This window comes from Dendrobates tinctorius, unplaced genomic scaffold (genome assembly GCF_039654945.1).
Source record: "Dendrobates tinctorius isolate UK_male_01 unplaced genomic scaffold, ASM3965494v1 ptg000032l, whole genome shotgun sequence".
NCBI lineage: Eukaryota > Metazoa > Chordata > Amphibia > Anura > Dendrobatidae > Dendrobates > Dendrobates tinctorius.
In genome coordinates this window covers 29,094,617-29,111,804 of record NW_027361700.1, presented here as the reverse complement: position 1 = coordinate 29,111,804, position 17,188 = coordinate 29,094,617, and the positions used below count along the sequence as shown (strand labels likewise).

Below are 17,188 nucleotides of genomic sequence, written 5' to 3'. Positions count from 1 at the left end.
TCTGACTCCGGAAATATAGACGGAAATTTACAATTACCCCTGGACTGGATACACCTGGTATCTGCTGATACAGTACCTTTGTTCTAATTTTCTATTACGGTATAATCCATACTGAGTGAGTATATGTGGTTTACTCCTTCTGTAAATACGGAGATAAAAATTTTACCCTATACTGCTTCTATCTTGTTACACAGTACCTTTGTTTGACATTTAGTATTACGGTCAAATCCATACTGAGTGAGCATCTGAGGGTGACTACGGGAATATCTATACAGAGATTTAAATTGCACCCTATAATATATATACTTGCTATCTTGTTATCCAGTACCTTTTTATCAACATTTTGTATTATGGTCAAATCCAGACTGAGTGAGCGTCTGAGGGTGACTCCGGAAATATATACCGAGATTTCAAATTTGACCAACACTGTATACAGCTCTACGCTTCTGATACAGTACTCTTTTTTGCTGTTTAGATTCTGGTGTAATCCATAATGAGCCTGTGAACGTCTGTCTGTTACTCCGGAAATATATTTGGAGATTTAAGATTACACCAACACTGTATACAGCTGTACGCTTGTGATACATTACCCATTTACTGCTTATAATTTTACTGGTATAATCCATACTGAGGCAGTGAGAGTCTGTTTCTGACTATGGAAATATATATGGAGATTTACAATGCCCCCTATACTGTATACAGCTGTACGCTTCTGATCCATTACCCTTTTACTGCTTTTTATATTGTGGTGTAATCCATACTGGGCCTGAGAGCATCTGTGTCTGCCTCCTCAAATATATACTGAGATTTAGAATGTTTAAACTATACTATATATACCTATTATCTGCTGAAACTGTACCCTTTGTCAAATTTCTATTTTGTTGTCGAATTTATACTGGGCCTGAGAGCGTCTGTGTCTGTCTCCTGAAATACATACGGATATTTTTTCTACTTTCACTAAACTATATATACCTTGTATCTGATACAGTACCCTTTGACCCTGAAAGTCCTCCTCCACCCACCACTCTAAGTGCATCATTGACACCCGGAACATTGGGCCACATGTGTGATTATTTCTTGTGGATCTTCTTTTATATTATGGTGTGATCCATACTGAGCCTGTGAGAGTCTGTGTGTTACTCATTAAATATATATGCAGATTTAAAAATTACACCAACACTGTATACAGCTGTACGCTTGTGATACATTACCCATTTACAGCTTTTTATATTCTTGTCTAATCCATACTGGGCCTGAGAGCGTTTGTGTCTGCTTCCTGAAATATATACGGAGATTCAGAATATTTAAAATATACTATATATACCTTGTATCTGGTGATACTGTACCCTTTTTCAACTTTTTAGATTATTGTGTAATCCATACTGTGCCTGTGAGCATCTGTGTATGACTCATGAAATATATACAGAGATTTACAATTATCCCTAGACTGTATAGAGCTGTACGCTTCTGAAACAGTACCATATATCTGCTGGTATTTTGGGTACATTTTCACAAAAATTAGTAAGTATGGTGGAAGAGGCCACGGACATGGGCGCGGGGGGCCAGCTGGTACTGATGGTGGTGGTGGGGCATCTGCTGGTAGTGCCAAAAGCACAATAGCAGCTAAGGCAGGAGGTGTTGAGCCTGCGTCATGGTCTGGCTCCGGAAGGCCTGTAAGGCTCCCTTTTCTGGAAGTAAACTGCTTTTAAAGCTGGAGCATCAGGAACTGGTTCTGGCTTACATTGCTGAAACAGCCTCCAACTCTATCGCCTCCTTTTCTGAAGTTTCAAAAAAATGCAAGCACTGAGTCGTCAGTGCAGGCTTTGGTCAGGAGCAACCCTTTCCTTGGGTCCTTCACCCACACCAAAAAGTGAAGGATGCGGCAGCCCACACTTCAGATTACTCCATGGAGCTCTTTTCACATACCATGCCTGGGTTCATTCAAAATGGGGCACATTATATATGGAGCATTATTTGGGCCCACAAGACACTCGAGCATCATCCATGGGGCCCATCATATACTGGAGCATTCAAAATGGGGCAGATTATATAAGGAGCATTATTTGGGCCCATAAAGCACTGGAGCATCATCCATGGGGCCCATCATATACTGGAGCATTCAAAATGGGGCAGATTATATATGAAGCATTATTTGGGCCCATAAGATACTGGAGCACATCCATGAGGCCCATCATATACTGGAGCATTCTAAATGGGGCAGATTATATATGGAGCATTAATTGCACCCCTAAAGACACTGGAGCATCATCCATGGGGCCCATCATATACTGGAGCATTCAAAATGGGGCAGATTATATATGGAGCATTATTTGGGCCCACAAGACACTCGAGCATCATCCATGGGGCCCATCATATACTGGAGCATTCAAAATGGGGCAGATTATATAAGGAGCATTATTTGGGCCCATAAAGCACTGGAGCATCATCCATGGGGCCCATCATATACTGGAGCATTCAAAATGGGGCAGATTATATATGAAGCATTATTTGGGCCCATAAGATACTGGAGCACATCCATGAGGCCCATCATATACTGGAGCATTCTAAATGGGGCAGATTATATATGGAGCATTAATTGCACCCCTAAAGACACTGGAGCATCATCCATGGGGCCCATCATATACTGGAGCATTCAAAATGGGGCAGATTATATATGGAGCATTACTTGGGCCCATTAGACACTGGACCATCATCCATGAGGCCCATCATATACTGGAGCATTCCAAATGGGTGACATCAGACACTGGAACAGCATTTACGGGGCCCATTATACACTGGAGCATTAGAAATGAGGCTCATTATATATGGAGCACTATTTGGGCCCATAGAATCATAGAATCGTAGAGTTGGAAGGGACCTCCTGGGCCATCTGGTCCAACACCCTGCTCAAAGCAGGATTCGCTAAATCATCCCAGTCAGATGTCTGTCCAGCCTCTGTTTGAAGACTTCCATTGAATGAGAACTCACCACTTCTCGTGGCAGCCTGTTCCACTCATTGATCACTCTAACTGTCAAAAAGTTTTTTCTAATATCTAATCTGTGTCTCCTCCTATTCAGTTTCATCCCATTGCTTCTAGTCTTTCCTTGTGCAAATGAGAATAAAGTTGATCCTTCCACAATGTGACAGCCCTTTAGATATTTGTAGACAGATATTAAGTCTCCCCTCAGTCTTCTCTTTTGCAAACTAAACATTCCCAAATCCTGCAACCTTTCCTCATAAGACAGGGTTTGCAGACCGGTCACCATTCTGGTCGCTCTTTTCTGAACTTGCTCCAGTTTGTTGATGTCTTTTTTAAAATGTGGTGCCCAAAACTGGACACAATATTCCAGATGAGGTCTGACCAAAGAGGAGTAGAGGGAAATAATGACTTCACGTGATCTAGACTGTATGCTTCTGTTAATACATCCTAGAATTGCATTTGCCTTTTTTGCTGCTGCATCACACTGTTGACTCATATTCAGTATGTGATCTATTAGTATACCCAAGTCTTTTTCACATGTGCTGTCACTTAGCCCTATTCCTCCCATTCTGTATATGCTTTTTTCATTTTTATTGCCCAGATGTAGTACTTTGCATTTCTCCCTGTTAAAAACCATTCTGTTAGTTGCTGCCCACTTTTCCAGTTTATTTATATCTTTTTGAATCCTCTCTCTCTCTTCTCTAGTATTAGCTATCCCACCTAGCTTTGTGTCATCAGAAAATTTAATCAGTTTACCCTCAATTCCTTCATCTAAATCGTTGATAAAGATGTTGAACAATACAGGGCCCAGGACAGAGCCCTATGGTACCCCACTTGAGACATTCTTCCAACTGGATGTGCAGCCATTTACGACCACTCTTTGGGTCCGATCACTAAGCCAGTTATGAATCCACCTAACAGTTGCCTTGTCCATTCCATACTTAGTAATTTTTTCAATAAGGATTGTATGAGAGACTTTGTCAAATGCTTTGCTGAAGTCAACATATACTATATCTACAGCATTTCCTTGATCCACCCAATCAGTGATTCTGTCATAGAAGGAAATTAAGTTAGTCTGACATGACTTATTAGTTACAAACCCATGCTGACTCTGTTTAATCACTTCATTCTTATCCAGGTACTGACATACATGTTGTTTAATAATTTGTTCAAAGATCTTTCCTGGTATAGAAGTCAGACTCACCGGCCTATAGTTGCCTGGGTCCACCTTCTTCCCCTTTTTGAAGATAGGATCAACATTTGCTCTTCTCCAGTCTTCTGGCACTTCTCCTGTTCTTCAAGAATTTTCAAAGATTATGGAGAGGGGTTCAAAAATTTCTTCTGCTATCTCCTTCAGTACTCTGGGGTGAAATTCATCTGGACCTGGAGACTTGAATTCATTTAGGCTAGCTAAGTGTTTCCTCACTATCTTTCTGTTTATAGATATCCTGGATTCTTCTATTCCCTTAATAGGACAGTGAAGAACAGTTGATGTTACATTTCCTTTCTGAGAGAAAACAGATGCAAAATAGGAATTTAAAAGTTCGGCCTTCTCAACATCCTGTCTTACCATTTCATCATTTTCATCCTGTAAAAATCCTATAGCATCTTTGACTTTTCTTTTACTTTTTACATATCCCCAAAATCCTTTATTATTGCTTTTGACATCTCTTGCAAGCCTCAATTCATTTTCAGCTGATTTGTGCCCTGCAGGTTCTGCAGACAGCATTATATTCTTCTTTAGATATGCCTCCCTCTTTCCATTTTATAAACATTTTTTTCTTCCTTTTTAGCATGTTCTTAAGTTCTGTGTTCATCCATCCTGGTTTCCTTAAATGCTTCCTATTCTTCCCTCTTTTCGGAATGGTTAACAACTGTGCTTTGAGAATTTCATTTTTCAAGATTTCCCATCCTTCCTGGACATTTTTGTCTTTAAGGATATCCAGCCATTTAATCCCTCCAATTCTCTTTCTGAATCCATAAGATACTGGAGCATCAACCATGGGCCCCATCATATACTGGAGCATTCTAAATGGGGCAGATCAGACACTAGAGCAGCATTTTTGGGGCCCATTATACACTGGAGCATTAGAAATGGGGCCCATTATATATGGAGCATTATTTGTGCCCATAACACACTGGAGCATCATCCATGGAGACCATCATATACTATAGCATTATATGGAGCTCAATCTATACTGTATGGAACATTATATGGGACCAATTATTCTGTATAGAGAAATATATGGGGCTCATTATTCTGTATTGTGCATCATGTGGTGGCCATAATACTGTATGGAGTAATGTACTGTCTGTTTTTTGAGCTATTGTAGAATTTTAAATAGATGTCTGTCAAGTAAGAAGTGAAGTATTTTTCATTGTACTATACCTATATATCTGTGCCGTATCGGAGCATCATGAATTGTAGTATGTGTTAAAGGGTCGCACTGACACTCTTTGGCCCAGGGCACGCGAAAATCTGGAGCCAGCCCTACTCCCCCCCACAACTTTAGCCAGATAACCCCCAGTTTTCAATGCGTAACTATTTTTATAAAGTAGATTAAGGTTGACAAGCTTAAGTAATAAGAATTGATGTTGTTGGCATTGAAATGGGCACTGTAGGTGTGTTTACTGTCCTCCACTGCCTGCCGACTTTTCTTCCCCATTGACTTGCATTGGGTTTCGTGTTTCAGTCGGAGCTCCGACTTTTCCCTATAGTCGGCCAATTTCGTTCGACTCGACTTTTGAAAAAGTCGGATTTGATTAAACCCGACTCGACCCTAAAAAAGGCAAAGTCGCTCATCTCTACTAATCAGTCTTAATACCAGAAAAGTGCTACGTAGCAAATAGTAATACACCTCATATGCATATAGGTAAACTAGCTATTGAACCCGTTCTACACCCAGGTGGTGAGCATTTATATTGGTAAATGGTCTCCATCCTGGTATGTGCTGCTCCCATCCTGCACCCCTATTCGGTCATGTGCTGCTCCCATCCTGCGCCCCTATTCTGTAATATGCTGTGCCCATCCTGCGCCCCCATCCTGGTATGTGCTACTGCCATCTTGTGATGTGCTGCTCCCATAAAATAGAACCTGAGTCAACGTGTGCGTATCTCACAATATCTGGTGTCATTTTCTTGAATACACTGTGTCTAGGAATTTGCACACACAGTGTTTTCAATAAAATGCCATCGTAGTGCAGTATGAACGCATTCTGACTCAGAAACCACACTGCACAGACGTCACCCATTTTGGCTTTGAACAGAAAGACACATTCACTGTTATATATAACATTTTTAATTTTATTAAACTATTAGGTAAAGAAAAAAAAATATTGAGCAAAAACTTCTCTGTAAACATTTTTTATGTAAACTCTGTGGTCTTTCTTTAAGTTTCCTTGTTGATCAGCAGCAAAAACTTTGACTTTGACTTGCTGGAAGGATTTTGTCCTTGAAAAGGCGACATAAAGTTGGCCATGACTGAAGGCTGGAGATGGCAAATATATGCCAACTGAATCTAGTGTTTGCCCTTGACTTTGTTGATAGTCATAGCATGATCGCTTGGTACCAGAATAACTCTGGGAATGAATACCCTTGTACCTTTAAATGGTCCGGTGAGGATTTCACAGTCATTAACTTTTGATATCATTTGCTTCACAACCATTCTGGTGCCATTGCAAAGACCTCTTGTTGAGTTAAGGTTTCTTAATAGCATGACTACTGCTCCAACTTTCAAATTTAATCTATGAGGAGGCATACCACCAGGCAGTAAGCTGTTTAAGAACTCTGTTGGATAGTTTGCTTCTTCCTCAGCATTTGCAGTATCTTGCTGAATGGAATCAATACTGATGTAGCATTTCAATTGAGACTGAATTCGTCTAAGAACATTTTCATTCAGTTCATGTGATTTTTTTTTGGAGTAAGGCTACTTTTACAGATCAGGTTTTTTCTGACAGGCAGGATCCAGCTATTTTTAGAAAAACTGGATCCGGCAAAATCTGCCGCCGGAACCGGTTTTCTCTCATTGAATTGTATTAGCACCGGATCGCACCGCATGGCCTTCCGTTTCTTCTAGTTTTCACCGGATCCGGCTAAATTTTTGATTACGGCGTCTGGAAAAAAATGTCTCTAGTAACGTTTTTTGTCTGCGTCGAAAAACCGGACAGCGCCGGATTGCGCTGGATCCGGAAAAAGAAGGATCCGGCCACCGGCTCTGTTTTTTTAAGCTTGAGCATGCTCAGATCCAATTGACCAGTCCCCAGGAAACAGATATAGTGAGGCCCTCATCCATTACCAGCCAGCTAGACTGATCCAGTGGAAAAACGGATCTGTTTCATCAGTTTTCCACAATTTACGCCGGATCCATCACTCTGGCGCGACATCGGATCCTGCCTGTCGGAAAAAATCTGATGTGTGAAAGTAGCCTAGGATTGCATGGTTTGCAATGCTTTCATCTTCTGGCTGTATGCCTTGAGGAAAGGCAGCATCAACAATACATCCATTTTCAATGCAGACAGAAGGAATTTCAAAGATACCTTTCTCTAGCCCTAGTTAATTTTCCATCTCCAAGGTTTAAAAGCCATTGGGAAAAGCCTTGATGTTCTTCAGGGACATTGTCCTCATTGGTAGGCATGTTTTGGTCCAATTTGAGGACTTCAATATTCCTCCAACAATAGCTGTTTTTCATGCATGCTGAAATTATTTTGGTTCTGCTGCCATGTGGTGCAACAGGAAGGATTTGTCGAAAATCTTCACCAAAAAGAAACACCGCACCTCCGAACGGTTTTTTTGGACCGAACTTTTGGATCTTCAGCCATGAGTTCTTTGTAGAATGTGTCAACTGCATTTACAGCATGAGCTGGAGCCATAGAAGCTTCGTCCCAGATTATGAGTTGGCACTTTTCAACTCATTGACGGTATTGCTGCCATGATGAATATTGCACGTTGACGTTTCATTAATTGGTATAGACAGTTTGAACAAATTATGGGAAGTTCAGCCACCCTCAAGCAAAGTGGCAGCAATGCCTGTAAATGAACATGGCAAGACTAATTCATTTTTGCTAAAAATGTAATGCATGATTGTATTATACAGGAATGCTTTACCACTTCCACCAGGTCCATCAATAAAAAATAGGCGTTTTTCCAAGTTGGGATTCGCAAAAGCTTCTCTGATTTTTTCGAAAGCCTTTAGTTGTCCTTGGTTTAACATTTGGAAAATCTCCTCAAAGAAATCCTTTTTCCGCAATAGAGTCGTAATATTTGCCACAATGGATTGGATCATCGTACTTACCAACAGGAAGTTGTAGGCCATCTTGTAATGACTTTCCATGTGTCTGTAACACAGACTCAATTTCATGTAATGTCATATAGAATGCCTTTTCTACATGAGGGAAATGTCTGGTATAGTATTCCATGAGATTTTTATTGTGCCTTTGAAACAATGATGCTGCATTAGACGGCTCACACATGATGCAAATAAATGCAAACAATTAGTTGTATTGGCATTTGATAAGTGGCAGCTTCTGTTAGGCAAGTATTCCATTCAGAGTCATCATCAGTTAACTGTGATGGTCACGTTTGACTAGACACACTGCCTCCAGCAGGGCGAATTTATATGACACACGCGACCCTGGAGACACCGCCTCCAGTAGGGAGAATTTAAATAATATAATGTGCAGCCGGATACCCGGCCTCCAGTAGGCGATTTTCAGTATTACACGTATATCAGGATACACTGCCTCCAGCAGGGTGAATTTAAATGATAAAGTGAAACACCAGGGAAACTGATACAATGGAGGGCCCTGCGATAGGGAACGGGGACGTGGAGACCTCCTGCACTCCCCTGAGTCAGTCTCTACACTCCTAACAGTCCCTATACAGGCTCTGCACCTGTTGCCAATCAGGATACCTAAAAACCCTAGCTCGCCCTGCACCTAGCCCTTTCTAGTGAAATGGACGGTGCAGAAACTAATCCCACCACTGCACTGAAACACACAAAAGGAAAGGTACAAACAGGGATAACACCACTTAGCTTTGTTCTGTTGCTCTTGCTCCCAGCAACAGAGAACGGCACCAGAATGCAGCTTTCCTCCTGAATAGCTGCAACGTCACCAAGCGTTGTCAGAGCTGCAAGGAACTCCTCACTATGGGTTCTTCCACACCAGGACTCTGACTGTGCTGCAAGGAACTCTTGCTAGCTCCTTCCTCCACCAGACTTGGTTGGAAATGAGCAATATCACTAACAGTGATTGCATCCACCTGACACTCTTTTACAGGTAAGAGCCAGAGCAATCACACCTGCTTCATAATCACGTGCACTAAACTAAAGTAACCAGAGTGCAATGATCCTAACGGCCACCGGGGGCAAAACTAGAACTGAAATCACCACAGTGCAATGACCCTAATGGCTCTGGGGCAAAACTATCTTTAAGCACACAGCTTAAGGAAAAAAAAGGTTACTTGTGCAATTATCTGTCATAATCAAACATGGATCATGACATTAACCCTCTTGCAATACGTACTTCTTGGAAAGTAGCAAAACAGTTTCCTTCAGTTGTTGTGAGATCCTCAAAAGATGTTGCGCCTCACTGAGAAGGAGAAATCAGAGAAAGTATTTTTCTCTGTCTAATGGAGTAACGTTAAACATTCTGCCAATTTTTGTTTTATGACCTTTGTTATGTGGTTTCCTTTTAACATTTTTATCATCCCAATGTTCAAGGATTTCAATGTATAAATATTGTTGGGAATTAGGATCTTCCCGATTCAGTTTAAACCAAGCAAGAAGTTTATACTTGGTGTTTTTGTACTGCACAGCTTCAGCTTCTTTACCTGGTATGAAGCATATTGTATGCTTGCTTCAAGATGGACATTTAGGCTGTGTACCCATGTTGTGGATTGTGTGCGTTACAGAACGCACCCCATGCATTCCTATGGCATTCCGCACATGCTGTGCTAATGCTGCATTATTTTCCTCAGCGGAATCGCATAGCGGAAAAAAACGCAGCAGACTCATTATTTTTGCGGAATCGCCGCAATTCCACACCCATAGGAATACATTGATCCGCTTACTTTCCGCATGTGGCTATGCCCACCATGTGGAAAGTGAGCGGATCATGTGCAAATGGTACCCAGGGTCAGGAGGAGAGGAGACTGTCCTCCAGGCCCTGGGTACCATAATCCTGTAAAAATAAGAATTAAAATAAGAAATTGGGTTCTACTCAACTTCCGGCGTCCCGCGCAGCCTTACCGATGCTCCAGCCAATTCCCGTTCCCAGTAATGCCTTGCGGCAAGGATCTGTGATGACATAGCGGTCTTGCGAGACCGCTACAGTATCACGAGATCGCTACGTCATCAAAGGTCTTAGTTGCAAGGCATCGCTGGGAACGGGAGCATTGCTGAGGCCTGGGGACGCCAGAAGGTGAGACTATCACGATTTTTTATTTTTTTAAATTATTTTTAACATTCTATCATTCACTATTGATGCTGCATAGGCAGCCTCAATAGTAAAAAGTTGGTCACACTAGTCAAACATTATGTTTGATGAGTGTGACCAACCTGTCAATCACATTCCAAGCTATGCTTCAAATTGCTTGGAATGCGCTTGAATTCCACACGCGAAAATCACATGCATTTTTCCCCCGGCAGTGAGTTGTGGAAATGCTGTTGAAATTTCCGCAGCATCTCTGCCACGTGAGTACATAGCCTTAATCTTTCCACATGATCAGTTTGATGGTACATTTTATATTCCCTGAGTCTCCAGCATGCTTCAGGCGCACTTACATATCGAGTTTCTAAGCAATTTTTTACTTCATCCCATTCAACCGTAGCTTCTTGTTCTGTGGCAGGAATAACAAACTGGATATTTGCACAATCATGCCCTTTGTAAACGTATTTGAACAAATATTTTAAACTTTGTATAGAACTGCAAATCTCAACGTTTATGTGGGCATTGCATTTTAAGGAAAGATAAGGATTGTAAGGCACAACCCAGTTATTATCAATCTTGCTTCCACCAATTGCAAAAAAGTTGCTATCATCCCGGCATTGGTATTTAGGGTATCCATTTACATTGCTATTAGTTTTGGAACAGAAATCTTTGGGAAAGCCTTTGGTACAGTTCCCATTATCCATACATGGTGCATTTGGATTAAGTGGATCACATGGACCGCGTATCATGCAAGATTTTACAGTTTCATAAAGCTTCGGATGAGTATCTTTGTGCGGGAGCTCTGCACAAACAATTTTGTCAATTCTTTCTTTATCCCAGACTTTGTATTCCGGGGCCAAAAATACCAATATGTGTCTGGGAGGGAGACCTCATTTTTGGAACTCAATTACATACACCATACCATTAACACATCCAAATCTGTGGTATGTGGTTAAGTCTCCAAGCAGCAATTTTAGTTTCATGTTAAATACTCATGCTGCTAAATCCAGCCTGTCGCATGGTTGCTGACTGGGAAGTAAATTTTCTCTGATTTCCCTCCAATTTGGATTGCACGTTACTGTTACAAATACAGTCATATGTAAAAGTTTGGGCACCCCAATTAATGTTAACCTTTTTTCTTTATAACAATTTTGGTTTTTGCAACAGGTATTTCAGTTTCATATATCTAATAACTGATGGACTCAGCTATATTTCTGGCTTCAAAAGAGGTTTATTGTACTAACAGAAAATGTGCAATCTGCATTTAAACAAAATTTGACCGGTGCAAAAGTATGGGCACCCTTATCATTTTCTTGATTTGAACACTCCTATCTACTTTTTACTGACTTCCTGAAGCACTAAATTGGTTTTGTAACCTCATTGAGCTTTGAACTTCATAGCCAGGTGTATCAAATCATGAGAAAAGGTATTTAAAGTGGCCACTTGCAAGTAGTTCTCCTATTTGATTCTCCTATGAAGAGTGGCATCATGGGCTCCTCAAAACAACTCTCAAAAGATCTGAAAACAAAGATTATTCAACATAGCTTTTCAGGGGAAGGATACAAAAAGTTGTCTCAGAGATTTAACCTGTCAGTTTCCACTGTGAGGAACATAGTAAGGAAATGGAAGAACACAGGTACAGTTCTTGTTAAGCCCAGAAGTGGCAGGCCAAGAAAAATATCAGAAAGGCAGAGAAGAAGAATGGTGAGAACAGTCAAGGACAATCCACAGACCACCTCCAAAGACCTGCACCATCATCTTGCTGCAGATGGTGTCACTGTGCATCGGTCAACAATACAGCGCATGCATAACGCCTTTTTGTATGACCAAACAACTCAATCTTTGTTTCATCAGTTCACAGCACCTTCTTCCAAAATGTAACTGGCTTGTCCAAATGTGCTTTTGCATACCTCAGGCGACTCTGTTTGTGGCGTGCTTGCAGAAACGGCTTCTTTCGCATCACTCTCCCATACAGCTTCTCCTTGTGCAAAGTGCGCTGTATTGTTGACCGATGCACAGTGACACCATCTGCAGCAAGATGATGCTGCAGGTCTTCGGAGGTGGTCTGTGGATTGTCCTAGACTGTTCTCACCATTCTTCTTCTCTGCCTTTCTGATATTTTTCTTGGCCTGCCACTTCTGGGCTTAACAAGAACTGTACCTGTGTTCTTCCATTTCCTTACTATGTTCCTCACAGTGGAAACTGACAGGTTAAATCTCTGAGACAACTTTTTGCATCCTTCCCCCTGAAAAGCTATGTTGAATAATCTTGGTTTTCAGATCATTTGAGAGTTGTTTTGAGGCGCCCATGATGCCACTCTTCATAGGAGAATCAAATAGGAGAACTACTTGCAAGTGGCCACTTTAAATACCTTTTCTCATGATTTGATACACCTGGCTATGAAGTTCAAAGCTCAATGAGGTTACAAAACCAATTTAGTGCTTCAGAAAGTCAGTAAAAAGTAGTTAGGAGTGTTCAAATCAAGAAAATGATAAGGGTGCCCATACTTTTGCACCGGTCAAATTTTGTTTAAATGCAGATTGCACATTTTCTGTTAGTACAATAAACCTCATTTGAATCCAGAAATATAACTGAGTCCATCAGTTATTAGATATATGAAACTGAAATAGCTGTTGCAAAAACCAAAATTGTTATAAAGAAAAAAGGTTAACATTAATATGGGTGCCCAAACTTTTACATATGACTGTAGGTCTGATTTGCCATATTTCCTGACCATTGCCATATCATCTTGGTAGTTTTGTGCCATATTTCTTGGACTTCCTTGGAAAGTTGATGGCAATATGACTTTTTTTCCAGGCAGGATATCTATGTTCCTGAAAGGTGGTTGGTTACGAATTGGTGAAGGACGTCATATTCTTCAGCTCTTACAGTACTTTGATTTTTATACATTTGTGCCTCATTTTTGCATTAGAATTGATGTGTCAGCTTTCCTGCATTAAAGAACTGGTTAAAAATACCATCACGAATGGCAAAGTGGTATGAATTCCACTGAAGTTGAGTCACATTTCCTCGACCACCTTTTTTTTTAAGTTCCCATAAGGGAAAAGAAAGGGGAGCTCATTGGGTCACAGAGTCTACTCAGGATAGATATATTTTGTAACATCCCACTTTTGGATGAATGGTAATGTCACGATTTTCTGGGGGTGCACCACCTGCGCTGTGGAAAATGGCAGCAACTTCCCCTCTGGCAGTTGGAGCATTGATTCTGCCGTGGTGTATAGTATTTACTTTTTCTCTCACAAAAGCCATGCTATATTCAATAGGCATTTGGTTTTCCAGATTTGCTTTCAGCATTTCTTCGTGTTCAATTTGCAACATATTTTTGTATTCTCTGGAGAAAGGATTGATATCTTTGAGAATTCTTTGTAGATTTTCCATAACCTTACGAATGCATTCACTGTTGGCTGGATTTTGCATTCTTTCATTGAAGGCTTGAGCCGAATCCAGAATATATAACTGGGTGTATGTTGGTGATTCACCTTGGTTAGGGTGCATGGTAAATTTGCCCATGGATTCTTTAACAGAAAGGACCTGATCACCTGCTAATTTATTGCAGGGCCGGATTTAAGAGGTGGGTGACCCGGGGCCCATTTTGGAGGGAGGCCCATTTTTCAAGGTGTTGCAATAAGTAATGCAAAAACACAAAATGAAATGAATGCAAGTTTATTTACAAAAATCATTTACGCAGAGGAATTCAGGTAAAATCATTCATTTTTTTACCATCCAGGCACTTTCACGCCGCAAAATCACTAATGATGTCACTAAAGTCCAATTCACACAGTATGCTCGATGCTCATGATAGCCAAATTTACAAGTCCTTCCTGCTTCATGGATGTCCTTAATCGGTTTTCAACTAATTTGTGTTTTGAGAAGGAACACTCACCACTGCAGTTTGTTACCATCAAAATTAGATATATCATTAGAGCTCTCTCAATATTTGGGAAAGTGTCCTGCACACCCTTTTCCATGATAAGCTTGTACATGAAAAGTTCAGTGCTGATATCTTTTGGCTCATCTGTGAATAAATTGGCAAATGTTACAAACTGACACAGTTCATCGATAAATGTAATGTCCAAGGCATCTGGTGGGTTGCTCTGCTGTGGCCTTAAGCTCGTCTGAAGTCAGTTCTTTCAGATGGCTAAAAAAGCTAAATTTGCTTGATATATCTTTATATGCTTGAAGACATTGTTCAAGATAAGTGATAAACTGATCAATGATAGGCAAGAAAGTTTCTGTTCTCTATTTTTCAGAAGAAATGAGTTGTACTTCTTCCATATGGCCATAATCCAATGCATTGAGACACGTTTCTTGCCTGTGTCGAGCTATCTATCATATGAACATACTCAGATGAACCAGACAGATCTTCGCCTTACTTCTCATAAATTTTGAAGGAGTCACACTTTGATGCAACATAGTTTTTTAAGCTGGTCTGTGACGCCACAGCAGTGTTTAGAGCGAGTTTTGTGTGTTGTAGATTTTTACGAGTAGCATCTGTTCTTTGCAGGATATCATTCCAGAAGGTGGTGTTAATACCAATTTCAAGCTGATTCATTGGTCTTAACATTCCTTCTGCTTCACATCGTACACAGCTTTTTTCTTCAAAGTCATCAGCAATCTGTTTAAGTGCATCTTTAATCTGCTGATAGTCATGCTTAAGGGCCTTAGTAGCGTCAGCTCTGCAGGACCAACCCGTTGTTGTGACACATTTGAGAGTTAATACTGTTGCTGAGTCAATATTTTTCAAAGCCTCAGTCAGGAGCTGATGCCCATGCATTGAAACTGTAAAGAAGAGGACAGCTTTTCAAGGAAGTCAAAAAAATGTACAGCACTTGAGCAGCTTTCTACAGCATTTTTAGCATCCAGATTTAAAGAGTGTGCCGCCTGGCTGCCGCATGTCATAAGGTAAGCATTAGGTACAGGTACTAAGGAAGTCTGGCTAGCCAGGTCAGTGGATGCTGACGTAGGTGCCATGACTCTGCCGCTCTTCGTCAGCCACTGAGATGTAGGACCGTAGGCAGGTCCCTACATTTTCAATAGTTTCTCTTTTGTTAAATGTTCCTTATCATTAGAAATGGTTCACAGCAAAGAGAGACGTGTATTTTACATGTTTTGAGATATTTATCCCTATTTTAGTGGGAGGCCCCCGATTGGTGGGTGGCCCAGGGTCCGGGCCCCTTGGGCCCCCCTAAATCCGGGCCTGATTGATTGGTCAATATGTGCGCCCATTGATGCAAAAGCATTTGCACTATCGTATGATCTTATGCTTTCCATAGAGATGTGCGACTTTGCCTTTTTTCGGGTCGAGTCGGGTTTCATGAAACCCGACTTTCTCAAAAGTCAGGTCGAACGCAATTGGCCGATTATCGTGAAAAGTCGAAGGCCGACTGAAACACGAAACCCAATGCAAGTCAATGGGAAACCAAGGTCGGCAGTGAGTGGAGGACAGGAAACACACCTACAGTGCCCATTTTAATGCCAAAAACATCAATTCTTATTACTTAAGCTTGTCAACCTTAATTTACTTTATAATAATAGTTAGGCATTGAAAACTGGGGGTTATTTGGCTAAAGTTGTGGGGGGAGGGCTGGCTCCAGATTTTCGTGGGCCCTGGGCCAGAGTGTCACTGGGCTCCTTTAACACATGCTACAATTCATGATCCTCTGATAAGGCAGAGAAATAGCGGTATAGTACAATGAAAAATACTTCACTTCTGACATCTCATGACTAGTGTTGAGCGATAGCATTCGATACCCAAAAATATCGTATCGGATGGTATCGCCCGATACGAAAAAAATATCGGGTATCGCCGATTCCGATACCGGAAGTCCCATTCAAGTCAATGGGACTTCCGGTATCGGAATTAAAAAAAGCCCTTTATTTCCTTGTTGGCTAATTCTACATAATTGAAAACAAATAAGAATCATGTAGAATGTATTGTGGGAGGTGGAGGAGACATTAAAAGCATAGTAGTTTATTCAAATCACATGGCATAGCATTAATTCCAATTTTTTTTTTCAGTACGTTCGGAGTTAAAAAGATATTGACTATGTTAACCTTTTTTATATTTTGTCAGATATGTATGTTTCACAACTTCCATGCTCTTCACGTTCTTTTGTACTTCTCCCACACTTTCTCCTTCATGATCCGCAGCAGTAGCATTTTTTTCATCAACTTTTTCTTCACCTTATTCATCTTCTTCTTCTTCATCTTCTTCCCATTAATTTTTTTTTCCATTCTTCATATTCTTCTTATTCAGCTATTATCAATTTTAATATGCTATTTCTTCATCTTCTTCCTATTCTTCTTTGTCTTCATTTTCTTATGGTGACAGGCATTCCTGTAGTACTTATCTATAAAAGTTATAAGATTACACCTTACGTTCTGCCTGTCACTAAAGATTTACAACAGGATTTGTCCGCGTTCAGTTTGGCCTGCAGCAGCAGGCATTTTCCAGGGGCACCACGAGGAGGAACGGATTCACCCCCATTTACTGCTTAGTCTTCTTCTGCTTATAATTTTGATTTCTTCTATGCTGATTTTTAGTCTTATGCTTAATGTTCTTCTGCTTTCTGTTCTTCTGCTTTTGCTTCTTCTGCTTCTTGTTCTTCTGTCTTTTGTTCTGTATCTTGGTGGTTGTCTTCATGTTCTTTGTCCTCTTGGTCTTATTATTTAGGGTCATATTTCTGGTCTTCTTTGGTGTGATCTTCAGGGTCGTCGTCATCAGGGTCGTCGTCATGGAGATCAATAAGGATTACCAAA

At 40.8% G+C, this 17,188-nt stretch overlaps 1 pseudogene; it reads right to left on the bottom strand.

Moving 5' to 3' along the window:
• Positions 1-6,369: 6,369 nt before the first annotated feature.
• On the bottom strand, positions 6,370-13,939 carry LOC141086646 (ATP-dependent DNA helicase pif1-like; annotated as a pseudogene).
• Between the last annotated feature and the right edge of the window lie 3,249 nt (positions 13,940-17,188).